This window comes from Culex pipiens, chromosome 2 (assembly GCF_016801865.2).
Source record: "Culex pipiens pallens isolate TS chromosome 2, TS_CPP_V2, whole genome shotgun sequence".
Classification (NCBI taxonomy): domain Eukaryota; kingdom Metazoa; phylum Arthropoda; class Insecta; order Diptera; family Culicidae; genus Culex; species Culex pipiens.
In genome coordinates this window covers 147,697,108-147,709,436 of record NC_068938.1, presented here as the reverse complement: position 1 = coordinate 147,709,436, position 12,329 = coordinate 147,697,108, and the positions used below count along the sequence as shown (strand labels likewise).

The 12,329-nt window shown below is 35.5% G+C and overlaps 1 protein-coding gene across 2 annotated transcripts in view; it reads left to right on the top strand.

The window, feature by feature from the left end:
• The window catches only part of LOC120421584 (nyctalopin-like), a 266,184-nt gene that overhangs the window by 230,500 nt on the left and 23,355 nt on the right, over positions 1–12,329 (top strand). The gene's annotated exons all lie outside the window — the stretch shown is intronic.

The window sequence follows — 12,329 nt, the reverse complement described above, 5'->3', positions numbered from 1 at the left end:
AACGATTCACCCTTCAAATGTACGCATTGTCCCTAGTATGCTATGACGGCTAGCTGAAAATTACGACGCCCCATGTCAGACGGTGAACACGTGGCATAGCATCCACTCAAATTTTGTCTCAGAAACATACTTTAAAGAAATGAAATTATAATTTTTGATGTTCCTGTAACAATTTGAACTATTCCAAATAACGTAACATTATGATTTTGTAATAATAATGCAATCGATGCTTCCCCACGTGTTCACCGTCTGACATGGGGCGTCGTAATTTTCAGCTAGCCGTCATAGCATACTAGGGACAATGCGTACATTTGAAGGGTGAATCGTTGATTCTGGAGACACCGGGCGTCGATCCAATGCGCACCTTGGGGACAGAATGGACAACCCTAATTCCTTCTGGAATTTGTTCATTGGACCATCCCCTACACACCTGTCTTTATTCCGAGTGAATCCATGTTGTCCCCAGACCTGTAGGAATGATTGAACGAAAAGCATAAAAATCCCATAGTAATTTACATCTAAACTTTAAACCGTTGGGGACAGGCCAATTCACAACCAAATGGGCTGATATTTGGCATGAGAGTCCCTATGGGTATCCTCTACTAGGGGAACCTCGGTTTGCCTGATTCTGAGAACTTTTTTGTGTGGGTGAAACACCCTAATATTTATAGTTGACATAATTTATTGCAGGAAAAAACTTTAAAAAATTTGTTTATTAGTCAAAACTTATACTTTAGCACTAAAATAAAAATATATACGAACAACTAAAATCACGAAAAATATTATTATTATTTAAAAAGTTGATTTAAATTCATTATTTTTGGAACTTGCTGGAGGCTTCAAATTTTATTTTGAATCATTATCTACAAATGATGTAAAGGATAACGTTCTTTTTAACCAAAAAAGATGGAAGTAGAAAATGGCAAAAATTCTGAATAACTTAGATATTATTTCATTGCAGTTCAACCTCCGTTAGGATGAACTTAAAATTGAATATTGAAAAGGCCATTGAAAATTGAACGTTATACCTCTTTTCAAATCCTTAACCAAACCACATTAATATGATTATTTTTTCATATGTTTCAAATATGATGAATTTAGATCTACTCGCTTCTATGATATTTTCCAGTAAAAAAATTTTCAAGTTGCATTCTGTAGAATTAAAAATAATTGACTGTCATTTTATTTTTCTATTTTTATAACAATATTATCTTCTAAAAATGGACTTATTTTATTAAAGTTAAATAAATGTTGGTTGTACGTTTTTGAAAGGGAGCGAACATTTCAAGACTCTATATTTTTATTAGAACAAAAAGGTTACTTTATTAAGCTACTTGTGGTCATTGTCAATAAAAAAAATATTCATTTCAATCGATTTAACACCAAAATCTCTTCACAGTTTTGATTTCTATGAATGCACAAAAGGAACATTTCATTTTTAAACCCATTTTTGCTTAAACACATTTATATTAGCAACCTTTTATTTATGTTTTTATCACCATAAGAAAAAAATCTTCGATTCAGGCAAATCAGCTCCTTATTGAATATATAAATGTGGTAACAAACTCCATATTTCCCCAACTTAAATTCAAAATTAATTAATTTAAGTTTTTTAAACTATTAATATCCGCTTGTAAAAGTTACAATTTTTTACTACTTTATGATGAAAGGAAAGCCAATTTTTTAATGTTTATTACTTATTGATAAAAAAAACTAACTATTTCTCATTAAACGATTTCAGAAACAACTTTTTCCACTATTCAGGCTTTTGAAAATGGAAAAACCAGTGTTTAAAAATGTTAATGCAATATCAATGACAACACGAATCTTTGCCTAAAAAAAATGCAATTTGAGCTATGTTCCGAGAATTGTAGATCAACAATATAATCTTAAGAATGAATAAAATATAAACAATTTGTGTAATAATTTTAAAGCTTTTATGATCCTAGTAGCAAACAGTTTTTTTTTTTTCATTTTTTCGCTTCGCTTCGCTAGGAGACGGTGATTTTAGCGGACTGAATTTTCGCCATGTGATGTGATGATTGTCTAAGCCCAAGTTGCCTAGGAATCGATAATTGGGAATAGAACCAATTCCACCTGAACTAGATTCTCACTACCATGGCAGCCGTCCATTGCCGGCCGCTCCCATCTCCACCGCGCACCAGGGACAAGGATAGAGGATTTGGATGACGGGAAGTGTTGATGCTCCACTTTTTTCAGAGTATTAAGGGAAAATCTCCACGGTATCCTCAAGTAAGTTTCGCTTGGAGTTGGACGGTTTTTGGGAAGGTGAATGGTCTGAGGAGCCACCCTAGGCGAGTGGTAACGACCGTTTTGCATTGTTGTTCGAATTCTTCGTGTGTTCTCATTTCTAATGGGATAGCTTTCAATTCTTATGATCTCTTATTGGATGAATTCTATCAGCCGCCCAGGCTAATTTTAGCGAGGTATTTTTAGATTCAATTTCAACTGCGCAAAATCTTGCATGCAATCTTGTTTGAGTTCTGATATTCCAACTTGCATTCAATTTTATTCTTTGTCCGATTCTTGGATTCAACTATATCAGTTTCAGTCCTCCTCAAACTACCAATGCTCCACGGTTAAGTGGAAAGCATTTTTGCTTGCCAATCCTAAGGACAGGGGATCGAACCCTGCCGTGAACTTCAAGTTTTTCATTTAATTCAAATTTTAATGAGTCCAGAACTTTTTCGTTGGGAGCAGATGGGTATCGAACCTAGGACCATTCGCTTATAATTGTTTTTTTTTTCATTTTTTAAAGATAATGAAGTCCAGATTTGATTATCAGAAGTTTTGATTATCTGTGTTTGTATTTTGGACTTATCTAAATAATTATCACTTTTTTTGCCCTTTCAGATGGATTTTGAATTTTGTAATTAAATTGAATTTTGCCTAAGTTATAGCCTTTTAAAGATTTTTGACGTTTTTGAACCTTCAAACTTAGTGTCCCGATTTGCCCCACTTCCCGTTGACCTAGGGTGCTCATATATTAGTCAGATGCTAGTTTTATATGTACAAACAATCCCTGAAAATTTCAGGAAGATTGGTGAGGTCCAAACCACGTCTTATACAAAGAGGTATGCCCTGTTCGTGGACTCGCTCTTAAATTCAGTCAAACTCAAATCAGTCAAATTTGAGTTGGTTATTGTCTTTTACATTACCCAATGGATTTTCTCAATGAGACACCATCGCCATATTTTAGGGTCATATTTGAGCTCAACGACCAAAAATAAGACAACAACAAAAAATCGTGATTCGATTTTCCGATGATTCCGATGAAAATATCCAAGTACTTATTGAAAAAAAATCGAAATAAACAATCAACCCAGACAATTTAAAAAGATTCTGTAATTTTCGATAAATTTATTTTCTTTAAAAAATCTGTCAATGAAATTCCAACAACTTAAATTTCTTCTTTATACAAGAAGGTTAAGTTCGTCTCAATAAATCCAAAGTGTACGATCTGCCAACTATAAAATAAATCCTAAAGTCCCTAACAACCCTGATCTTAAAAAATACATCCCTTTGCAGCATGCAACTGCTAGTAGCAGAATATGCATCTGCCAGCTGTAAATTCTTGTCGCCATTCCGCTTCCAGTGGAGCATACTTTTACTACCTTTACGGCAATACTATCACCGGTTGACTAATACGCCAGCCCCTCCCCCAACCTCAACCCAACTCCCCTCGATACTTGTTCTCCAGGCTCTCTGGAAAACATAACACACCAGTGCCAGTGAAGCACTCTTCGGTCTGCTTGCATTATTCATAAGTCATTGTTTATTTGAATTTTTACAAGAGCATGACGTGTCTCCTCGTTTGTTCTACTGCGGCTGCTGCCCTGCCTAGGTTGGCCCAGCTTGGCACTCCCTCCAGAAATGTCCTTGTTCTCCGAGGACACTGTGAAAAAATGATCGCTTTGATTCAAATTTTGAATTCGAATTTAAAGATTTTTAATCAATCATTAAATTTTTGGTTATTGTACAACAACAAAAATCTGTAGATTTCTCAATTTTTCTCACAGTGTCCACCCCCTCGCAGGGAGTTAGCTTTAGCTTTGCATTTCACGTTTTACCACCCACAGAAAGCAACCCCCCCTCACATCCCTCGTCCGCAGAGTCTCGGGGGAGAGCTTTTCACTCCATACGGCAGAAAGGGCCACACGTGTGTGGAGCGAATTTTATAGCGCACTTTATGGTGTCGCTGGCTAGTGCTAGTCAGTAAAACTAGCAAACATACTCCAGTCTCGTCTGTACTAGTGTCTGATCGGGAGCAGATATGTGCATCGCCGTAAGGTATGATGTTTTCATGGAAAATTCACTGGACGGAAATGTAACCAACACTATTATTACCATTATCGGGAGGTCTTTTGTCACTGTTTGCAAAAGTAATTGATAATTGGTTAGGTATTTTTTTTAATTGATGTTTCTCGACTCTGACCGATGACGATGTGAGCAAAAACAATAAAAATTAAATTGCATAGAAATTTCACAAAAAAAAACATTAAACTCGTAAATCATGCTCAAAATGAGTATCAACGCGGGAAAAAGCATTTTAAATAGATGCATGTCTATTACCCTAAAGTTTTTAAAAAATATATATGACACATTCTCCGGCAATGTGCACCTCGGGATGAATTTTTGAAAAGCGTGTATGAGCTATTTGGATATTTTTCCTCGATTCTAGACTACTTGAAGCTTCAAAAATCATGGTTTTCATTAATTGATCATTTGAATATCATTTTGTACAAGTTGGTTAAGTTTTGCATCAATTCGTGATAAAATCATCGATTTAAAACATTTTTCTAAAAACTCCTGGTTTTCAGCGAAATAAAATCCAAAAATTATTCTTTTGATTGCATTTTGTAGGTTTTTAGATGTACTTAACGGAAATGTCATGGATTTGCAGTTTATCTTAAGTTAATTATTTTTTCGAACTAGTGTAAGTTTACCATTTTATTGCGTTGCAACGTCACGAAAAAGGGACAGTTGTTTATGCCAACAGAAAACTAAACATTCAATCATTTTGATATTTTGGATGATCTTTGTACTTGGAAAGAGCTTTCAAATGCAATCTAGAGCGACTAAATTGGTTGTCTAGATCCAAAGTTACAACAGGTTTAAGTTTGCGTTGCAACGTCACGAAATTTTAAATCATATTAGTCACATGGCAAAAAAGGTGTATGCGTAGTTGGTTTTTGAAGATAAAAGGGTACTAAATATTATATATTTGTTATATAATGTTTCCGAGCATATTTACAGATGAATTGTACCTGGGTCATTCACAAATTCCGTTACTTAAGTTTGTATGCAACTCGAATAAAAGTAGGTATTTTATGAAACTTGTTGAACAAATCAAAATAGACCGATAGACCAGGAGTAAAAATTCTAAAACTTTCTTAAAAGTAATCACGTGGTAACTGAATGGCCCCTTTATGATAAACTGATTTACGTGAGGGTTCATTCTAATACAACGCAACGATTTTTTTATCCCACACCCTTACGTAGGCCAAATTACATTAAAATTCACTAAACAATAAAAATCACGTGATTCGATTGTTTTTTTTACAAACTTTTGTCACTTTATTGTTGGACGAACCCTTACCTAAATAAGTTGTATGCATCGTTTAGTTGTTCGCAATTAAATATGTTATGTTGCGCAGGCAAACAGTTTTATTATTTCCTCAAATTTTATTTAAAAAGCACAAAAGTCAACAAAATAAGTTACGTTGTTTGCAGATCACCCCTTAGGGGCCATCAACACACGATATGGGCACTTTATTCATAAATTTCAGCCCTCCTGAAAACTTGAAGCCCCCTTCCATTCTAAAACTTCCACGTGTTTTGTAAATTGCTCAAAACCATTAAAATATTAAGGGAGCGTTCTTGCATTACGTAACAAAACATTTATATTTTCAGACATACATTACATTTTTTACATACATTTTTTGTATAAATCTTGGACCCCCCCCCCCTTGATATTACCCCGTTACGTAATGCATGGACGTCCCATTACATGGATAGAGGAGAGGAGAGGGGGGGGGTCCTTCGTGATAATGGAATAATACAAATATTTATTTTTACTTTGAAACGCATTGTAAAACTGTGTAAATCGTACTGCTACTGTGAAAGCGATATTGGGGGAGGGGGGGAGGGGGTCTTACATGGGCGGGCCAGTCAATTCACATGTCCTTGTACTGTGTATTAATGTCTTATAATAAAATCTTAACCTAAAGTTGTTCAAACTAACAAAAACTATGATTTATTTTGAAACTAAAATTTCGTGACGTTGCAACGCAACGAAAACCCCTGTTTTCAAAAACAAAGCGTTGCAACGTCACGAAATGTAAGTGGTCTTTAAAAATCGAGGTTTGATTTTTTCGTAAAACTAATGATTGCATTCGATTTGTTGGTCAATTTTACATTAAAAATGGAAGGAGAACTCAAAATTTGCCGTTTAACAGAGCAGAGTTAATGGCAAAACATAAATTGGGTCAGGATTGAAAAAAAGTCACGCGTTGCAACGTCCCCTCTCAAAAATAGAATATTTACCTAAAATAATGTTTCAACACTGCTTCTTATAGGAAATTTAATGCCCTTTCCGAATCTGTAATAACATATATACCTTTTTTATGTATTTTTTGAGTTACAGCCGAAATACTAAAAAAAGAAAAGTCAAAGCGTTGCAACGTCACGGCGGAATGTGTCATATATATTTCTCCATGCATTTTCGGGAAGATTTTGAAATGAGGGAAACGGGTGGCGAATTAATCTCAACAAAACGATGCCTCTGTGCTTTCTTGTACTAAGCTTGTTGGTTTTTCTATCTAGTTAGCATATCGTCGCCATCGTGCTAACTGGTCGTACGTGCATTTTGGGCCAAACTGAGTTAAGAACGCCATTTTGTGCAGCTCACAATGCCTCACCTTTTGACCTTCACAGATCCCCAAAATTCGATTTCAATCCTGAGATATTCAATGTAAACCAAAAAAGCTCCGAAATTTTTTGTCATTTTGCCTTCCTTACTGAGGTAAGGCTATAATCCTGCTCTAAAAATCAACTTCGTATAAAAACGTCGTAGACCCACCTTCATGTATACATATCGACTCAGAATCGAAAACTGAACAAATGTCTGTGTGTATGTGTGTGTGTATGTGTGTGTGTATATGTGTGTGTATGTATGTATGTGACCAACAAACTAGCTCATGTTTCTCGGCACTGGCTGAACCGATTTGACCCGAACTTGTTGCATTCGACTTGGTTTAGGGTCCCATAGATCGAGTTTTATACAGATTGAAGTTTCGATAAGTAGTTCAAAAGTTATGTATAAAAATGTGTTTTCACATATATTTGGATCTCACTTAACTGTATGTAAACTATGTCCGGGTCCATCATCCGACCCATCGTTGGTTAGGTTATCAAAAGACCTTTCCAACGAGTTCAAAACATTGAAGATCTGGCAACCCTGTCTCGAGATATGGCCACTTAAGTGATATTGATGTACTTTTTTGAAGCCGGTTCTCACTTAAATGTATGTAAACTATGTTCGGATCCATCATCCGACCCATCGTTGGTTAGGTTATCAAAAGACCTTTCTAACGAGTCCAAAACATTGAAGATCTGGCAACCCTGTCTCGAGATATGGCCACTTAAGTGATATTGATGTACTTTTTTGAAGCCGGATCTCACTCAAATGTATGTGTACTATGTCCGGATCCATCATCCGACCCATTGTTGGTCAGGTTATCAAAAGACCTTTCCAACGAGTGCAAAACATTGAAGATCTGGCAACCCTGTCTCGAGATATGGCCACTTAAGTGATATTGATGTACTTTTTTGAAGCCGGATCTCACTTAAATGTATGTAAACTATGTCCGGATCCATCATCCGACCCATCGTTGGTAAGGTTATCAAAAGACCTTTCTAACGAGTGCAAAACATTGAAGATCTGGCAACCCTGTCTCGAGATATGGTCACTTAAGTGATATTGATGTACTTTTTTGAAGCCGGATCTCACTTAAATGTATGTAAACTATGTCCGGATCCACCATCCGACCCAACGTTGGTTAGGTTATCAAAAGACCTTTCCAACGAGTGCAAAACATTGAAGATCTGGCAACCCTGTCTCGAGATATGGCCACTTAAGTGATATTGATGTACTTTTTTGAAGCCGGATCTCACTTAAATGTATGTAAACTATGTCCGGATCCATCATCCGACCCATCGTTGGTAAGGTTATCAAAAGACCTTTCTAACGAGTGCAAAACATTGAAGATCTGGCAACCCTGTCTCGAGATATGGTCACTTAAGTGATATTGATGTACTTTTTTGAAGCCGGATCTCACTTAAATGTATGTAAACTATGTCCGGATCCACCATCCGACCCATTGTTGGTTAGGTTATCAAAAGACCTTTCCAACGAGTGCAAAACATTGAAGATCTGGCAACCCTGTCTCGAGATATGGCCACTTAAGTGATATTGATGTACTTTTTTGAAGCCGGATCTCACTTAAATGTATGTAAACTATGTCCGGATCCATCATCCGACCCATTGTTGGTTAGGTTATCAAAAGACCTTTCCAACGAGTGCAAAACATTGAAGATCTGGCAACCCTGTCTCGAGATATGGCCACTTAAGTGATATTGATGTACTTTTTTGAAGCCGGATCTCACTTAAATGTATGTAAACTATGTCCGGATCCATCATCCGACCCATTGTTGGTTAGGTTATCAAAAGACCTTTCCAACGAGTGCAAAACATTAAAGATCTGGCAACCCTGTCTCGAGATTTGGCCACTTAAGTGATATTGATGTACTTTTTTGAAGCCGGATCTCACTTAAATGTATGTAAACTATGTCCGGATCCACCATCCGACCCATTGTTGGTTAGGTTATCAAAAGACCTTTCCAACGAGTGCAAAACATTGAAGATCTGGCAACCCTGTCTCGAGATATGGCCACTTAAGTGATATCGATGTACTTTTTGGAAGCCGGATCTAAAAAATAGATGAAACTTGTGTACAGCCATTGTTGTGAGGAAGGCTCCAACCACATAGGTGGATTAAGTTAGTTTTTCATATTAAAGTAGTTTCAATCTTGTCGTGCAAACAAACAAAAAAAAACAAAACGGGGAAAACAATAAAAAGATAAATTATGCAAAACGTTCCTGATTGTTAGGGTTAGTGAAATTTCACGATTTCGCGGACAGCGTGAAATCCGCGAAATTTTGCTTTTTCCGCGAAATCCCGTGAAATTTTATGTTTGAGTGAAACTGTAATGATTATTCTCAAAATATTTCATCAAATTTGAATAACAATAAAAATAATCTTAAGAACTACTGCAGAATTAAGCGAGTGAACCCTATATTACTAATATAGGGTAAGTGAATTTTGACGATTTCGTGAAATTCTTGAAATTTACAAATTTTCTCTTAACCTCTCATCCATAAAAACTTTTTAAGTAAATTTCATTAGTATTTAATTGAAAAGCTTGATATGAACCATTTGAAGAATTGTTAAGATTTTTCAGTTTTTTTAGAAAGTAACTAAATTTTATAATATTTTCATTCGCTGTTAGAAAACATTTATTACTTTTTCATTTGAAAGGTATAATTTAAAAAGAAATGAAAAGAATCAAGCATTGTTTTATTCAAAATAAAATGAAGAATATTTTTATCTTTCAAATCACCTTTTAAAAACATTTCAGATTTTTTTTTTTGAGGCCTGTTTAATTTTTACGACTTTTGATTATTTGGGTTGATGATTCTCGTAAATGTTTAAAAATACCTCATTTTTTGTTTTCTGTTCTAATTTTGAATAAAAATTTAGATTTCGTTACAAATTTTATTATGTTTGTCTATTGATTTTAAATTTATTTTTTGAAAAGAGAGATGAAAACCATATTTTTTTTAAATGGGCTAAATATCGCAGAAAATTCAAACTATTTTACTCATTTTTGCTGGACAATATTGTTAAATTTTGCTTTGACATGAAATTCAATAAAATGTAAACTGATAAAACAGAAGCAAGTTAGGGAAAACTTTTGAGGTTTATTAGTCGAATATTGAAAAAGCAGTTCAATAAATGAGAATACGCATGGCCTACGTTTTGTTTCAAAATATAAATAGAGCCCATCCATCAACCAGGTGGAAACTTTTTTGAAAATTGTGTTTGAACGTGACACAAAAAAAATCTTTCAATTTTCATAAAAGTTTCCACCTGGTGAAGATTTTTTGAGTTTATTTTTATGCTTCATTCTGTATGAAGCATAAAAAGTGTTTTCTGTGATTAAAATACAGATTTCCAGAATTATTTTAACATTTTTCACGTTCCGCGGAATTTGCGTGAAATTTTGTGTTTTGAAATTGAGGTCTCCGTGAAATTTGCTATTTTTGAGCGTGAAAAATCACTAAGCCTACTGATTGTTTTTGAACGTCTTCTGGAAAACCCGTTATGCCAAATGGGGTACATTCTATGAAATGGGCACTTTTGCATTATGTGCATTTTTTGGGTGTAATTTTTTGCTAGGGAGACAAATTTTCCTTCGATAATTTTCTCAATTCGTTTTCATTAGTCAATTGCACTATAGAAACTGCATTCAAATGTTTATTTTCATCCATTGATACGCTTATTGAGTTTATATCTGGATGTAACACTTTCTTTATTTGAGTTTAAATTTGATCAATTAGGATGCTTCACCCTTCATTTTGTTGCATTTTTTTTTTAGCCTTTTCAAGTGCATATTGAATTTTAAGATTTTTTGAAATTTGCCTTATTTACAGACATTTCAAGATTTATGTTGTGCAATTGCTCCACTTTCCATTGAGTTAGAATGTTTATATTTAGCCCAGAAGCTACACTGAAAAAAAATAAAAGTACCAAATTCCTAAATTCTAGGAGTTTTGGCTCCTTTCCTTGTTAAGTAATCCAAAAAACCAATTGCTAATCCAAAAAAAAGTAATCCAAAAAACCCGATTACTAAATAAGGAAAAGAGGCAAAATTCCTAGATTAAAGGAATTTGGTACTATTTTGTTATTTCAGTGTAGTTATATATGTTGAAAATTATGTTTGAAAATTTCAGGCATTAGTAAGGTAGTAAGGTCGATGCGAGACGGGTATGCTTTGCTCGTGGACTAGCACTTTAATCAAATAATAATTAGCTTTTTTGAAAAGTAATCTTGAGAAGTGAACTTCCTACTTTGTTTTATTGATAAACAATTTGTTATTATAGCGAAAATCGCCATCAAATAGAACGTGACTTGGAACAATTTTCGTGAACTGAAATGGATTTAATTAAACTAACTTATTTTAAAATACATTCATATCCAAAGCCTAAACTTAATTCAAATTAAATCTGTCCCAAAACATCATAAAGAAACCATGGTCTGTTATTTAAAATCTCAATCAAGAAATGCACTATCTTGCCATATTCCACAATGCCATTCAACGGCCGTAAGATTAAAGCTTAGTCCAGCTCAGAACAACCCAGAGATGCGTGTATGAACAGCTGACAATGTGCCGCTTCCCCTTCCCCGTTTGTGATCCTTTCTATCTGTCCCAGTTCAGTTCCAGAGACAACAGAGAGGACGACGTCTCTGCCGGACACTGATTGACAGTGCCGGACCGGATTGTGACACACACAGAGCCCAGTCATGGAATTATCATTTTATTCGATACATCCGACCAAAGCCGGTTTGGTTTTATGATGGATTTCATTTGTGTACACCACATCTTCCTGTTCTATGCGTATCGTCAGGTTCTGGTTATCTCTGGCCCGGGGTAGACCGACAAACGACCACCAGTAATTACAACGGATTTGCCATGCCCAATGCTTGTAAGCACTATTATGGCACTGTTGTTGTTGTTATCTGTCCTGGTGTTCCAGTTATGACGAGACTAGGGTTGAATCCCTCCGCTAGAGATTCGCACTACAGATGGCACTTTAAATGGCACAAAATGAATCACTCTCCGTCTCTCACGTTGGTGTCAGCCCAAGGATAAATAATAGTCTGGTACCATTTATTTTACACCGTATTACAACTGAGAACTAACGGAAAGCTCGCTCTTTTTCTGTGTTGCAACTTCAGCAGCAGCTTTGCCACCTCGAGGGACAAGGCAGATGTGTAGGGTTTGTTGCCGGCCAGGATTCTGCAACGAAGCTTTAGCCTGGCAGGGTTGTTAAGTGTGATTTCTGTGGGACAGGCAGAACGCGACAGAGATGAATGTCAGCGAAAGATATCAGTCTCGTTGTGGGTGACGTGCTGCCACAGATGTGTGTCAGGCGATAAATTTGGGTAGTTTTTCAAAAATAAACT